Raw genomic sequence first — 16,257 nt, forward strand, 5'->3', positions numbered from 1 at the left:
CCCCCACTCTTTTTTTAATTGCACAGATCTTTAATAGCCTTGCTAGGTCCCTTTGCACACTGTAGTTTTAAAGATGCTTGCCTGATTTGCTGCACTTGCCTGGTTACCCGTGACCCACTCACAGAGAAGTGATGTCAGATCGGCAGCCCGGATCCATCCGTCCGTCCGTCCGTCTGTCAACATATTAGCTATTTTCAATGTAGAACATGTTCACTGATCCTTTTTTTGTTAAATCCATTATCCATAAATTAAATCCATAATTTTCAGATTCTTCCCTGTAAACAAAAGCAGGAGGAACAGCTCATAATGCCATGATCCCTATGAATTGTCAGTAAAATTTATGTTTTACATATTTACATCCAAGTTTCTTTAGCAGCAGTGCAAGAAAGGAAACACATTAAAACAAGTACAATGCATTTCAACACATTAGGATGAAGTACCTCATCAGATTACCCATGTGACAAAAAAGTTTTATATATGAACACCTTTAGCAGGGCCATAATTGGTAAACTAAAACAAGAAAATCCAAAAGAGAAGGGGAAATAACCTGCATACATACCAAAACAATGAATATTAAAACTATGTATCTGCAGGGATTTTTTTTTTTTGTCATTTTGCTGTCATATTTTCTGTCATTTTGCTGTCCCTTCTCATAGACCTACTTTTGAGGAGGATCAGCCAGTCTGTGCTGTCACTGCCTCATTGTTGAATCACCTGACAAGCATTGACAAGTATGGTGACAAATGCTCAGAAATGACACATGCACACTGTGAAAATCCACACAGGCCTTGAAGGACGCACAAACTACACCAAAGTAACTTTGAGCATTACCAACACATGGAAGTTGAGAATTGTCCAGGATGCGTAATCTTAAAAGTACCAAAATGATACATCAAGCAAGGGAAACATGAAAAATGAACTCAACGAGAACACAATAAATAAATAAAATGAATAAAACCAAAGTCAAAGCATACCCATATTGTTTGCCTATGGTATTTATTTTTATGTTTTATAAAAGCAAACATTAAATGATTGCAAATCAGGAGGAGGTGAGGGAGGTGGGAGGGTTCAGTGGCAACCACCCACCCCTTCCCATAGATGTAATCGGAGCAGACAGCAGTTGGTGAAGCCGGGCATGACTGACAGACAACAACAGTCTAAACACACCAAGTCACAACTTACACTGAAGAGCTTTGGCTAGCAGCAAAGAGAGTAAAAAAAACAAGAACTAAACAAAGGGAAGGCAAAGAACTCTGAACCATCAACCAGAGGCCTGTTTAGGTGGGAACCCAGCAGTCCACCATGAAATATCTGCTTCTTCTGCCACTGTCATGCTGCTTATGCAGCTTGATCCCACTGGGAGGTAAGACACAAGTTAGCACTGTAGCAGCCTATAAAGTAGAACTGCCACTAACCATTTGCCAAGCATAGAACCAGAGGCTAACATGGAACCTGCTTAGAGTAAGTGCAAACACTGTACTGTTACAATGTGAGGATACTAAATAGGCCATGTATAAAGTCTAAAGACAAATGATATACGGCAACTGTTGCTAACAGGCTTATAGGCCCCTGCTAATGCTTAGGTAATATTTACTTTTTGTTACCATTTTCTTTTTCTTACACCTTCACAGGCTTAAACTTTATATTAGGAATAAAATCTTAGAATGTAATCTTAATCATCTAAAGCATAATTGTAGTGATAGATAATTCGATTAAAGATTTGTTTAAGAGAAAAATGTGTTTGTTTTTTGTGCCTGTGTTTCATATCTAAAAAGAAACATGCAAGATAAGAAACAAAGTAAATCAAAACAGTCATGCCATCAGATACAGTCAAATATATTGATAGTGTCACATCTATTTCTTCAGGCGAATCAATGGCTTTCTTGTTTTACAACTGTTTATTTGATAACCAACTGCAGGTTTCTGGGACAAAACCACTCACTTGGAGATCTGATTGAATGATTCAATTTGATTTTTTTTTAATTATTATTATTATTGTCACTCAGTGTGTACATTATTTTAAATCAGAGCAGAAAAGGAGGATTGCTGAAATTCATAAAATGATGTTCCCTTAGTCATCCTTGTACACTTCACATTGCAAGCTAACACATACTGCCCGTACAAGTGTATGGTGGCAAAGAAAACTGGTACTTCTGAACATCAATAGATCAACTTGTAACTTTGGGAGTTAGAAGAGAGAAAGACCAAAAATGAAACGATTGAAGGTCATTGTGAGCCAGATAATTCAGCATTGTCCAAGGGCTACAGATATTTTTAACGAAGATTCAGTAGGCTTTTCTACATACTTTAAGCTTTTATAAGTATCATATAAGCCCTCAAATTCAAACCCAATAAGAAAAATATGTTTGGGAGTCATTTACAGTTGTATAATCAGATTTAACTATAACTTTATAGAGTCTGTTGCTGTGTCAATTATGTCAATGTTGAAGTCATTAAACTAACTTGCCCAACTCATTCATAGTCAAATTCTGTAAATTCCAGATTAGGTCTCCTTCACTCATCACTAACCTCCTATTTGCTCTTCACTCAACTTATTTTTGGGGTTTTATTATTACTTATTTCCTCGGTCATCTAAACTGACTGATAGGGGGCATAAATGTCAGCCGGACACATCCACCTCTGCTGCGGCCCCTACCACCACATGCCGCCCCTGATGGGTGCATCTGGTTGGGTGATCATTGTCATTTATTCCTGTCAGGGCAGACCCTACAGGGTGCAGAAAATGATGAATTGTGCATCCTCTGAGCTACTGATTGTAAATATTTCCAACCTTACCACAGTCAGGTGGAAACACAACTGTAAATGTTGCTTAATGTAAACGTTAGGCTAACCTTGCTGTGAATTACTAAGTTTTGTACACGTAACCAGTATGATTGTACCTACGTTTTTTCTCTCCCCCCTGATTTTTTTTAATGCAGGTGCATCTGAGGTGGAGAAGACTCTTATGAAAACTCTCTTTTCAAACTATACGCTAAAAGTGAGGCCAGCCGTCAGCCCCGAGCAGAGGGTGGTGGTCCGTGTGGGTATGATCCTGTCGTCGTTTGTTGGCCTGGTGAGACTCCAGACTCCAAACAATGCATGAGCAGAGTCATGTGCACATCATGACTGTAGCACTGCAACCTATCTATGCTGTAAAAGCAGTGGTTTACACACATATGCCACAATTACTGCTTCCAGAATGTTAAAAATTGAATTTATAGTGTGTTCCCAAATTCACATCTCGAAATGTGGATGGAAGAGGCTTGAACCAAGAGAGCAGACAGAAGTTGTCTATTATAACTTCCAACCGCAGATACATCTTGGAAGTGAACATGCACTCCTGTACTAGTGCCTGTACGTGATTTTTTCCAGTACAACCAGCCATGAACAGTGACCTGACAAAGGCCCGTAGCTCCCGACTGACGTGAACAAATTTCATGGCTCATATTCAAATCTATTTGTCCACTCTGGGTTACTGTAGAAACATGGTGGACATTCTAGAACCCAGTCAATATTGATATTAATAGCTTAATCCCAAGTAAAGGAAGAAACAGTGGCGTTGGACTGCTAACATATGCATGGACATGCAAACAACAGACACAATTATTCAGAGAAAGGTGTCAGGGTGCATAAGCTGCCTTCAACAGGTGTCCCAAACATTTAGTGGTTTGGTGCCTTTGCTCAAGGGCACCTTGGCATTGCTCCAGGATTGTTCTCTCCTGCTACATGCACTCTCAAAATTTTGGTCCACCACTAGGACTCAAACCAGCAAGCCTCCTCCTACTATATTAAACAAATCATGTCCATCTGACCAAAGGTCACGTCCTAAAAGTTGGATGTTTACATTTTTTGTAGTATTAGGGAGCCTTTTTGATCATGCTGGAGCATTTTCTTCTGAACACATTGTGTGATATTGTGTTTTCCCAGAACTAATTAAATTGTCATCCAGAGGTGAGGACAAATGGTTACAGGAAGTGTGGGTAAGCGATAGTGTCTACCCCCTCCCCCGACTCTTCTCAGACAGCTGTCCATGTGACATTCTTCCCAGGGTTTTAAATAGCAAGTTTGATTCAATGAGGCTGTGCCTTCTTAGTAAATACACGGCCACACGCTCACACATGTTCAAGTGTGGATCTTTCCGAAAACAGGGACTGACTTCTGGGTTGATATGGATTTTGCACACAAACTCGATACTTTCAAACGTATCCACGTGCAAGACTGAAGCTGTAATCCTCCACGGCGGACACCCAGTTTGTTACAGCTGTGGATGTGACAACACAGTGCAGTTTTACATCAAATTAATACTGACATTAATCTGGTTAATGCATCCTTACTGGACTACATCCAAGTTCCCAAAATGTAATTTTCAAACAAAACCTTTCAGGTCAGCCCAGAAAAAAGAATGAGGCAAAAAGCCAAATTGGATGGTTTTGTTAAAAGACAAAAGAAATATGCAGCCACGAATCACTTTGGATTAATCTGGATCAAGGGCAGGTGTATCTTTTTTTGGAACTGATGATACATTCTCTATATACAGATGTAGCCAATTAGAATCAACTTAGCAACACATCAATTTAGTTTCAGCAAACCTGATTAAACAGTGCCAGAACATAAATAAAAATGTTCATCTTAACATTTTGGAATAGTTCAAAATTAATTTAATTAACACATCAAATAGTCCTACACCGTCTAAACGTAATATCACATTACTTGAAAATATATGTTTTAGAACTATATACCAGAATTATTGGTTGTATCTTTTTACATAATTGTCAACATTTTGCTGAAATCACAGACACTGTTAATAGTGACGCATGGTGGACAGTAGCGACCAACACTTTCCGTTAAGGATTTTCATAAGTTTTGTAACCTTATCCTGGTTCAAGTTTAGGATGCAACAAGAACTAAATCATTGCTTAAAGACTCAAGACACTCACAAATAAGCTCACCAACCAATTTATAACCATTTGTCAACTTCTCTTAGAGGTATTCATTACTTTTACATGAACAAATAAATTCTGAAAATAACTGATGTTCAGTTAAGAATATAGGCTACTTAAATTCTCTCTTGTAAAGTCAGATTTGTGTTAGGTATGAATGATAATGAAAGGGATTGAGGGTTGGGAGCTTAGTATCTGACTGTAGCAGGCAATAGACAAATTCTTAGCCAAATATCAGGATAATATACAGTGCTTACATGCTTGGAGAAAGTATTTCAGCACATTAACATTAGCAATTCATGGTCAAGTATTATTTTGTTTTGTTTTATTTTTGTCCACACAGAATGTTTGTAAAATGAGGGTAGAAATACTTCAGTTAATGTTGTGCAGGCAACAGTAAATCACTCATCCTTTTTCAACATTTCTCTTGCAGAATATGAAAAATGAAGAAATGAGCACAATTGTTGTCATGAATCTGGTAAGTATTCCTTAGAGTTTGATCAATGGAATTCCAGGCATCCTGGGTTTGCACTGGTGTGAATTGTCAGTAACTCAAAAAGTTGCTACACATGAAAGGAAGTTGCTTCGGAAAACCCACAAGGTTCCATATTTACACACATGAATGTGGACATTTTCTCATAATACCAACTGAGGTATCAGCACAACTAAAAGTAAAGGTTTTAGCAGGAAGTCTTTTATTTATTTATTTTTATTATTCACTACCAGCCCTACAATTCTAATTGTTTATAATACACAGGAAACACTGAACATGATTAAATATGCAGATGATCTTTCTTTATTCATGACTACATGCACAATGAACCCATTCTTTCATCTCATTATAATTGCGAGAAAAGACAAAAATTAAAACATAGTAAGTTCACCAATTTTTGTTTCCCTCTTGCCCTCACGCTTTTCATGTCAATGACCTCTGTGTAGCTAATGTTAGCCTAACCACTGCCAACTCTTTCTGAAAACAGGAATGGACAGATTATCGGTTGTCATGGTCACCTAAGCAATATGGTGGCATTGAGGTGTTGCGTATCCCATCGGGGAAGGTTTGGCTGCCTGACATTGTCCTCATTAACAAGTGAGTATGAATATTGTGCTCACAAGGTTTCAAGACAGTCAAGAAATTTTAAGGGAAATAATTTCATTGGTTCAGATTTCATGTAATATTCGATGTGCCTGTTGACCATGAATGGCAGTTTCAGGCATATTCCATTAATTCCTTTTTGCAATAGAAATAAGACAACACAATCAAAAATGCAACTTTAGATTTTTTTATTTTGTCTCAGAGCAGTAGTATTAATCACTCTGACATTTTAGACCTGATTTTTACATCGGTGTTTTAATACGTACTCATTCTCCAATATGCGATCAGGGTGAATAAAAATGTCAAAATGCAGTATTATGGTTTGACCTTTTTGGAAATGGGCTCATTTCTGAGAGCCATTTTAAAAAAAATGCAAAGTAACGGAGAATTTTCTATTTGCAGTAATGACGGAGTATTTCATGTGGCACTGCACGTCCATGTCCAGGTTTACAGCAATGGCAGAGTAACCTGGACTCCCCCTGCTCTCTACTGTAGTTCATGTGGAGTAAAGGTAAACACCAAAATCTGCTTGATTCATCAAATTGTCATTTCAATTTGTAAAATTATCACCATCTACGGTATTTCCTCCATAGGTAGAGTATTTCCCCTTTGACTGGCAAAACTGCTCCATGCAGTTCCGCTCCTACACTTACGACTCGACAGAAATAGATGTGCAGTACGCGCTAAACTTGAGAGGACAAGAGATCAGGGAGATCCAGCTGGATGAGGCTTTCACTGGTGCTTGTTATTTATTTAGAAAGTCTTAATTTTTATGCACATTTTTACTGTCTTCAATTTATAACATCTCTCCAGAGGGTGGCGAGTGGTACATCAAACACAGGCCAAGCAGGAAGGTCATGTTGGATGATGAGTACGAGGGAATGGTCTTCTACCTGATCATCGAGAGGAAGCCCCTTTACTATGTGTTGAACATCATCCTCCCTTGCATCCTCATCACTATCATTGCCATCTTTAACTTCTATCTACCACCTGATGCTGGTATGCCCATCTATTCCCTAATTGCTGCTGTGCTTAAGCCTAGCTCAGCAATAGGCAACTAGTCATTGCAAGGGGCAATCTAAAATCTCCACATGCACATTTTAGAAATGAGGGAAGAACTAGGAGTACCTGGATGAAAGACAACAAACTTTTAAACCACAGCACCACCCTGTTGTGCTGCTAAATAATATGTACAAACCAATGATTAACAATGATCACTTGCTAATTTACTGTGATTGAATTTAAAGGGGGAATCAGATGTTTGTCAAATTACCAGCAAGACGGATTCAATTTGAAATTAGATGGTTGCTGTCCAAAGAGAACTGTTGAATTGATATCCTTGGAAAAGAGAATAGTGATAATCTCCCTGAAAATGCATTTAAAACAGATTTCTGTTAATGACCTGTTTACATGGATTAAGTGGGTAGTCTCTTCATAGGTGTGACTGCTGATACAAGTCCAGACTGGTAAAAGAACTCAGATTTAGTAAATCCTTTCTTAAATCTTGAAAAGACAAATGTTTCATGCAAGCAGTCCAAGGGAGAACGAGAAAAAGAGATGATGAACATCAAGAGACAGAACCAGGCTTAAATAGAAGTTGAGAAGAAATTCCAGTAGGGACAGAATGGCTTTTGTAAATCCACCCAAGTGAAAACTTTCCAGCCTTACTATCTGCTGTTAGCTTGTAAACACAGAGCTAGTGCTGATGTGGTTGTGTAAGGAGTGAATGAGGCCTGTACTTTGAGTGTTCCTCTACGAGCATGTACAACCGTCCCACTCGTCGATATCTCATTACTTACCATTTCGAACCAATCTGAAGTAAACATGGTGCCTGAATGACCTGTGAGTGAACGGAGCTGCTAGGCCGTGCACTATTAACCACTCAGCTTTACTTAGAGTGGGGGATTAATTTCCTATTAGAGCCATTACACAGACCAGCTGTGGCTAATCTCACTCAGATGAAGGATGAACAAACTCGCTCCGCCTAAAACTAGATGAGTCGTAACAAGCGAACTGTCACTTTGTCAACAAGAATGGATATTAAACTCAAGCATCCCCCCAAAAAATAAGATAATATTACAGATGTCATATCTTCCCATGTTGATTTTTTGCATTTCCCCTTGCAGGAGAAAAGATGGGCCTGTCCATCAATGTGTTGCTCACCCTCACTGTCTTCCTGCTGCTGCTTGCTGATAAGATCCCCGAAACGTCGCTGGGGGTGCCCATCATTGTCAACTACATCATGCTCACCATGATCCTAGTGACATTCTCAGTCATCCTCAGTGTGGTCGTCCTGAATCTGCACCACCGCTCACCAAACACCCATCAGATGCCAATGTGGGTTCGCAAGGTGAGGTCACGACTGCTATTGTTACTATGAATAGCAGTTGTAGAAGTAGTAGTACTAGTAGTAGTATTAGTACAGAAGTATTGTTTATTGAGGTGGGGGTTTTTTTAGCTCTTAGCTCAGCAATATGAGAGTATGATATAGATAGATAGATAGATAGATAGATAGATAGATAGATAGATAGATAGATATCTCTATGTGTGTGTGTGTGTTGACATACATACACACACACACATATATATATATATATATAATTTATAACTTATAAAATTTATAAGATATATAAAACAACATATATAACAACATATAAAACAATGGCCATATATTATGGAGCATTAGCAACACAAATTGTTAAATTCAAATCAGTCCAAATTTACAATTATAATTTGCACATAATTTTAAGCAGTATCTTTATACTTACCTGGGTTATGTGGTGTAAATGACAAATATCTCTCAAGCCAGAGTGTAGTTCTAACAGATGAACAAAAGGCAACTATGACAACGGCTGACAACTGACAACTGCGTGAAAAGAAGGAAACGAGCTTTGTTTATGTTATATTATGAATCATTTACAGTAGCTTTTGCCACAGATGTTGACCTTTCACAGCGTTGCATCACTGGTTATCAGCCAACCGCTTACATCTAAAGAACATAAACTCTTCACCTTATAAGTGGACAAAATGTAAGCCGCTTACCCACAATACATATTTATTCATTCGACACCCAAACTAATTACTACCAATTAAATAACACGGACGATAAAGGTCATAAAGCTAATTGCGAAAAGCAAATAAATGGCAGCAGATTAACTGAGGCTTCGAGGTAATCGATCATAGCATCTTATGGTTGCTTGTTAATGGGTAAGTCATGCTATTTTACATAATTAGAGTGATTTGAAAAATAATTAAAACTTTTATATTAGCCTCCAACATTGTGGTGAACTGTGGTCTGGGCTTAATTAAATAATATAAGTCTTTACAATAATTTGTTGGGTGGAGGCAATGGAGTGTGGTGTTCAAGAAACCCAGTCCTCCAAAAGCCTGGATGTTGTGGTCTGGCGTTAACCTCTATCAGCGGCCCTTTACTCTACATCATGTGCCACTAATTAAAGGCCTGAGCAGCTGATTTGCTGTCATTCACCTCCAACTAAGACAGGTGCTTTGCTGGGTTTAAGCTGCTCAGTGATGGCAGGAAAGGACATTGCAGCTCCTGCTACTTTTCAGTCTTTCTTTTAAAATTCTATATTGGTAAAATCATTATTTGTTGTATCAGTACTTGCAACAATAGTTACAGGCATTCATTTACTCATAAAAGTGAAACGGTATGAATCAGCAACAAGAAACAATCCTCCAAAGAGTTGATAATGCTCTTTAAATGTATAAATAGGCATCTAAGCAGTGATGTGAGTCGTGTTTATTGAACCTCTAATGAACAAATCCAAACTAGTTCAGCTGGGCAAGAACAAATCATTCCCTGACAAGACGATACATTAATGATATTGTAAAAAATGAGTTAAATATTGATTTTCTTCTCTAAGTATTCTTTTATTACAGTTATTTAAACTGTAGTGGTGCAACATTTAAGAAAGATATTTGGCTCTGCCATCGTTCACAACGAGGCCAATTGGCAATCCATTTTGCTTCCCCACCTCTCTGCCTGTCTGTTCATCTGTCTGTCCGTCCAGCTAGCTACCAATCTATCAAAAGGGGCAATAATGTAGCTTTAACTATTAAAAAATACACATTCAGACTTATGCGTGTCATGTGTAAATACAATTTTTTTTGGAAAAAAGTGAAAATTAACACTTTTTTAAATTAATGAAACATTAAAACATAAAATTAAAGCAACAGTAGCAGGAAAAACTCCCTTTTAACAGATATAAACCTTGAGCAGGACCAGGCTCACATGGGAGGAGGCCTCTCCTGCTGATGCCCGGCTGGGTAAAGGAGAAGAAGGGGTCCTATGGCAGACTGAGTGTAGAAAAGTGCTGTTTCTGTACTGTAATTTCTGCACATTAAGGCTCTAATTGTGTATTTAGGTTTTTTCTCCCTTTTTTCTCTATATTCAAGGACATCTTCATTGCAGACATTGAAAAATGAAGTAATTTCTCCTTATTTGATTTTTCCACACTCACTGTTCTCGAAGGTTATCTAAATGTTACGCTCAACATTTTCCATTTTCCATATATCCATCATAATAAGCAACATGTATACAAAATAGATTCAGAAGACCCCGTAAAACAAAATTTTACCCTCATAGACTTTCAGAAAAGTTGACAAACCCAACATTTTCAGGAATACTTCAGTTATTTGTTCTGATTCTCCTCTTAGATCTTCATCCACCTGCTGCCCCCTTACCTGTGCATGATGCGGCCCAAAGTCGAGGCCCCCCTATCTGGAGGCCCTGCCCCGCAGGGAGAAAAAGGTCACCACCGTCAGCAAGGTGGCCGATGAATACTTCATCCGCAAGCCCGATATGTCTGTCCTGTTCCCTAAACCCAACAGGTGAGACACAATGTTTAGTCACCAAAGAGTGTTTTCTGCTGGTCTGTACAGCTGCGCTTCAGTGCTGAAGTGTCCTCTGTGAACAAGGATAGAAAATATCAAATGGAACAAGCAAACATAAATGAAGATGTTGCTGATCAAAAAGAATTAACTTGCCCCAACATTTCTTTTCTTTTCATAACTTAAATGTTAATCTGTTGTGGACTATAGAGTAGTAAATTGATATGTAGTTTAATATATGTACCTTTTAATATGTACCTTTTCCATAATGCACGCAGAACACTGACTCACACAATCACACCTAAAGTAAAATAAGCAATTTGTAACAAAATAAAATGCTCCCGTACAGAACTTTCCTTGAATTAAAATTCCGAGGGTTGAGTTCTGTGTCCTGCTATCCTAGCTGGTGTTTCCCATGTTCCAGGAAGCTTTAGTTGTTTAGTTACTTCTGCACAAAGCTGTGATAAATGTACGCTAATATTTGGGCATCAGAAAAAAACAGTTAAACTCTGATCTGTGTGCACAGCAATTCAGTGTCCTTGTTTAGATGAACTTGATGAAAAGGTGTGAGAAGAGACGGCTCAAACAGGCCCTTCTTACCCATCTGGCCGCACTGCTGCTGCTTGATTAAACACCCCCAAATCCTCCACGCAACCTCCCCACCCTTCACCTCCAGAATATGTCAGGAGAAAACTTCCAGTTTTTGATTGCACTTTCTTCCCTCAGCCAAGTCACAGATGCATTCCTGGCATATCTTTTGTAGATGTAGTTTCCCTTTTATCATGCTAAAAGCAATTTATCACATTATAGAGAAGTGCTCTAGCACAGCCCATGAGGCGGTGATGCACCCTTCTGTTAAAAGCAAAAAAAAAAAAATCTACGGCACGTTTCTCTTGTTCTCTTTCACTTGTGGGCTACTCCATCACTCTATCCCCCTCTACTGTCCGTCTTTATATCTGCAGCATATATAACATACAACAGCTGCTCCATTGGTAATAGCGTCATACAAAACATTAAAAGTTATATGTAGCCCCCTGCAGCTGGCTGTCCAATGTCATAGTGCCACAATGCCCTCTACTGGTGGGCTGTCTGACCTGCGGTTTTTGTTTGGGAATTTAATGACTGAGAGGTGTTTAATATTTGAGGTGTTTCATCTAATAACAGATGTTCACTGAAAGCAAAGATGAGGCGATGGCAGCGACTCAGAGTGAATATTTTAACAAAAACTTTTCAGAGGAAACTGAATCTGACAGTCCCATTGCACGTGGCAGGTGGACATGCAATTCAGGTGTGGATGTCGCTTTACATATAACAACCCCTATATATTATCTTTCTCATCCTTATGGAAATGCGTAAATAAAGGCCAGGATTCGTGATTCTAAAAACGACAGCTCTTCTCACGCAGGCCTTCAAGCCATCATCTTGCAGAGGTACTTGCGCGGCTTCGCCGCTTAAAAGTTGTAGGAGGATTACAGCCGTGTGGCTGACACACTGCAGGAAGCAGCTAATGGAAACATGCTTCACTGCTCAAGGACATTCGCCATGATTAATGCAGCTCGGGAAATCAGAGCAGAAAAGGTTAATGACTAATGAGATACTTCAGTAGACTAGTAGTATAACTTTTGATGCAAATACTGCAAATAAAAATATGCAAAAGATCAAAACAGTAAACATTTGCTACTACTTTTGTGCGGAAAAAAATCAATATGTTTACTTCGCGAGGCACTAATACCCAGCCGGTATTATTAAAGAATTCCAAAACATTGAGTACCCTTAACAAACAGTAGAAAACATTTTCTCAGATCAGGGTCCTAGCATTGGCATTCACAAAATTTTCAGAGAACTCTTTAAGTCCATGACATTGTTCAATTTCTGTCCAAAGCTTTTCACTGGAGGCTAAAGCATTGTTTTTTTCATTTAACACAAGCAACAATTAAACCTAAACGGCGCTGCAAATTTAGAACCATATTCAACATATCGAATTAATGTCATTCTCTAATTCATAGAGAGGATGCCAATACGCTATTAAACTAGAAAAAACAAGCCTCCCCCTAGCATCTCTTTAGCAGCTGGTAGTTGGTAACCTGGGCGACCCCTAATACACACATCATCTCCAGCAGAGAGGCCTCAATCTGGCCCAGTGAGCCTGGGGTGCTCCTCTGACCTTCTCTTTCTTCCTCTCTAAATGACAGAACAGTGCACCGGACACCTGCAACAAACAATGCAAAACTCCAGTTTAACAGCTGCTAATTGGCTTTACCACATCAGGGGCAATAGGAATTTCATGCCTGTGACATTAAGGCGTGTGTTTCTTGGCAGGTTTCACTCCGAAGGCTTGTTGCACAGACCTGAGGAAGTTCATCGACGGCCCCAGCTCCACCTCTCTCTGCCCGAGGAGCTAAAGTCTGCTATCGAAGCTATCACATACATCGCCGAGGCTCTTCAGGCCGAGAAGGACTATGAAGCCGTAAGTTGATAGCTTCATTCTTTTCTGAAACAGCTCTATAAATGCTTTCCTTTTCAATTTTCCTCTCCTTCCATTTCATCCGCCCCTTCTGTCTCCTTCCAGCTGAAGAAAGACTGGCAATATGTTGCCATGGTAGTGGACCGCATGTTTCCTCTGGATTTTTGTCATCTTCACCACAGTGGGCACTTTGGCCATTTTCGCTGAGGCTAGCTTTAAACCGTGCCCCTGCCAACCCCTTCCCCACGACTGCAAAAAGACGTTTGGTTTCGTAGTACCACACAAAATACCAACGCATGCTTCAGAAACCATCGCAATACACTATTATCAGTGTTGAGACAGGAAAGAAAGGATTTAGCGAACACAGTGGAGGGGGTATTCTGTTCTTTTGGATGAACGACTAAGTTCACGGCATTTTTTTGACCTTGCAGAATCTGAAAAACATTCAAATATATCGCTGCAGGTAGGCCTGTGTTTGTGACTGTTTTACATGTATGTGTGCGTTCCTTTCCTCCTTCTGTCCTTCTCGCTGCCATATCACCCCTTTTCCTCTACCTCTCACCAGCCAGTCATCAGCAGTGGGGTCCCCCCATGTGAGTTTGGTCCTACTGAAGGTTTTCTTACTGTTAAAAGGCAGTTTTTTCTTGCTGTTGTTGCTAGTTTGGAGGTCAGGCTCCGGGTTTAACTGAAAAACCTAGAGACAATTTTTTAACTGTAAGAGATCCTGTATAAATAAAGATAAATTGAACTGCATCGCTACTGGGATGACGTCATCACACCATCCCTCCCTCCTTAATCATACTGCTGAGTGAACATCCATCTTTTTTATTTCCCCAGGATAGTCCTAAATGCAGAAAGCTTTGGATAAAAATCAATGTGCATCAGCTGATAACCCCATAGATAATTAGATTAAGTGCACATAATAAACCAAGCAAGGCTAACAAAACAAGGATTAAAAATTAGCAAAACAATAGATGTTAATATTTGCATGAACTACACTTTACAAAGAAATGTAATTGTACCAATTATTGTGTATAGAATAAATACATAATCTACCTAGTGGTTGTTGCTTCCACTGTTTTTGGGATATGTTATCCTCACAAGGTCTTTGGGTCTAATATCGGATATTCATAAACCGTGTCACACATAAACACCGTGACCAGCTGTGCGCTTCTCACTTCCACCGCATCAGAACGGACCAGGGCATCTTCGTGCTTTGCTGACTTTTCTGCATGCCATTAATCCCCTTTGTATTTCCAGCTATGCTTTATGTGTGCGCAGGATATTCCTTAAACAGGAGTGCATGCCACCCCCCGTGCACCGGCTGCTGCTGCGGCCCAGTGGAATTCTTATTATTCCAGAGACCTGCCGCCTTTTAATATGCAGCTTTCATCAGGCCCCGCTCACGCATGCATGACATTCTCTTAATTTGCGTGAGGCAACACATGGCTGCCCTTGTAAAAGTTTTTTTTTGGGGGGGGTGGGGGGATTTCTTTTTAAAATAAAGATCTGATATGTAATATCAAAGGCACCCACTGGTCCTGCATAAGCCCTGCATGGGCTTCCCTCATATTTCTTTGGTCGAACACACCATGGGCTTTTTAGATTGTGGTAACGGTGCTTCAAAATTGGAGTTAGGATGAGGCCTCATTTAATCTCTGTGCTCATTATCCAACTCTTTGACCTTGTATCAAACTGTAGCACTGGGGAGGCTGTTCAGCAGTACACAGAGGTATACTCAGACCTTTAAAACTGATTTATGTCTGCAGCAGCAGCTCACGGGAAACATTTTCTCTCTCATCCCTCAATGTAAAGGCTGATTATGGCCTGTTTTGCGTTTTTGCTCAGGAAACCCCGGCAGTGGGAGAAACGGCGTCGTGGAAACAAAGTAATAGAAAGAACAAGCGTAGGTGATAGGCGGTGTTTTCTTATCTTGGATCACTGTTTAACTTTCGAGTCCTTGGAAGACTGAAAAAAAAGAGTAGGAGTTTATTTGTCCTTTATTGCTACTTCTGCTCCACCCACATTTTGGAGAGAGCCGTTTACTAACTTTACTTAAGACTTTCGATTCCTAAGTACATTTACTAATAATATTTTTACTTTCTATAGCAACAATCTTACTTGTATTGGAGGATAATTTGGGGTACTTCCAACAACATCACTTGGGGCCCGATTCATCCTCCACATTCTGAACAGATTTTATTTTTTCCTGCCTGTTTTGTATTCCCACACAAATGCCAGCTTTGTCCGGTTGTGTAATATCATATGTGATTATTATATAATTAACAGATTTTTTTTAAAAAATGTTTTTGTGTTCTACCAATTTTGAAAGATGAGTAAAAATATACTAAATATAGAGTTTGCTTATGCATTATTAATGCATGTCCAGTCAGTAAACTGTGCCTAACTTCAGTATGCATCGCTGTCAGTTCTGTAGGACATTGTCATAGCCACAGTCACCTCCTTAGTTAAACTCTTTATGTTATCACGATGTGTCCTTTAAGGTGATTTGTGGGTGATTTTGCATGCAATGTTTTGCAGAAGGTGGGAAAGGCTCAAACAATGCTGATAGTGGCTTTCATTTGATGAAGACGTTTTTTTTAAGTTGGTTTTTCAGGGTTATATTTCATAATTCTTAATAGAAATCAGTCATTCTTCATAGGATATGATTGGAAAAAAATCTGATGCAAGAAAGTGAAGGTTCCAAATGAGTCAATGAGTCAATGAATAATCCTAATCTAAATGTGTTCTTCCTACTCTTAAGGTCACTACACACTCTTTACAGCAGTTTAAATGCAGTAAATCAATAAATATAATCAATGAATAATATTAAATAATAACTATTCAAAAATTTGTCAAAGAAGATAAACTACAGAATAAAAAGCGAGGAGGAGATGGTATCCCTC

The 16,257-nt window shown here is 39.1% G+C and overlaps 1 pseudogene across 1 annotated transcript; it reads left to right on the forward strand.

Annotated features, from left to right (window-relative positions):
* The first annotated feature begins 1,106 nt into the window (after window positions 1-1,106).
* On the forward strand, window positions 1,107-13,626 carry LOC115246444 (acetylcholine receptor subunit beta-like; annotated as a pseudogene). Its single transcript, XR_003887153.1, has 11 exons — window positions 1,107-1,363; window positions 2,940-3,073; window positions 5,374-5,418; window positions 5,921-6,030; window positions 6,439-6,547; window positions 6,630-6,774; window positions 6,850-7,035; window positions 8,163-8,386; window positions 10,714-10,887; window positions 13,207-13,354; window positions 13,457-13,626. The product of XR_003887153.1 is annotated as an acetylcholine receptor subunit beta-like (transcript).
* The last annotated feature ends 2,631 nt before the right edge of the window (window positions 13,627-16,257 follow it).

The sequence above is a fragment of the Takifugu rubripes genome, unplaced genomic scaffold (assembly GCF_901000725.2).
Source record: "Takifugu rubripes unplaced genomic scaffold, fTakRub1.2, whole genome shotgun sequence".
In the NCBI taxonomy this organism is placed as follows: Eukaryota; Metazoa; Chordata; class Actinopteri; order Tetraodontiformes; family Tetraodontidae; genus Takifugu; species Takifugu rubripes.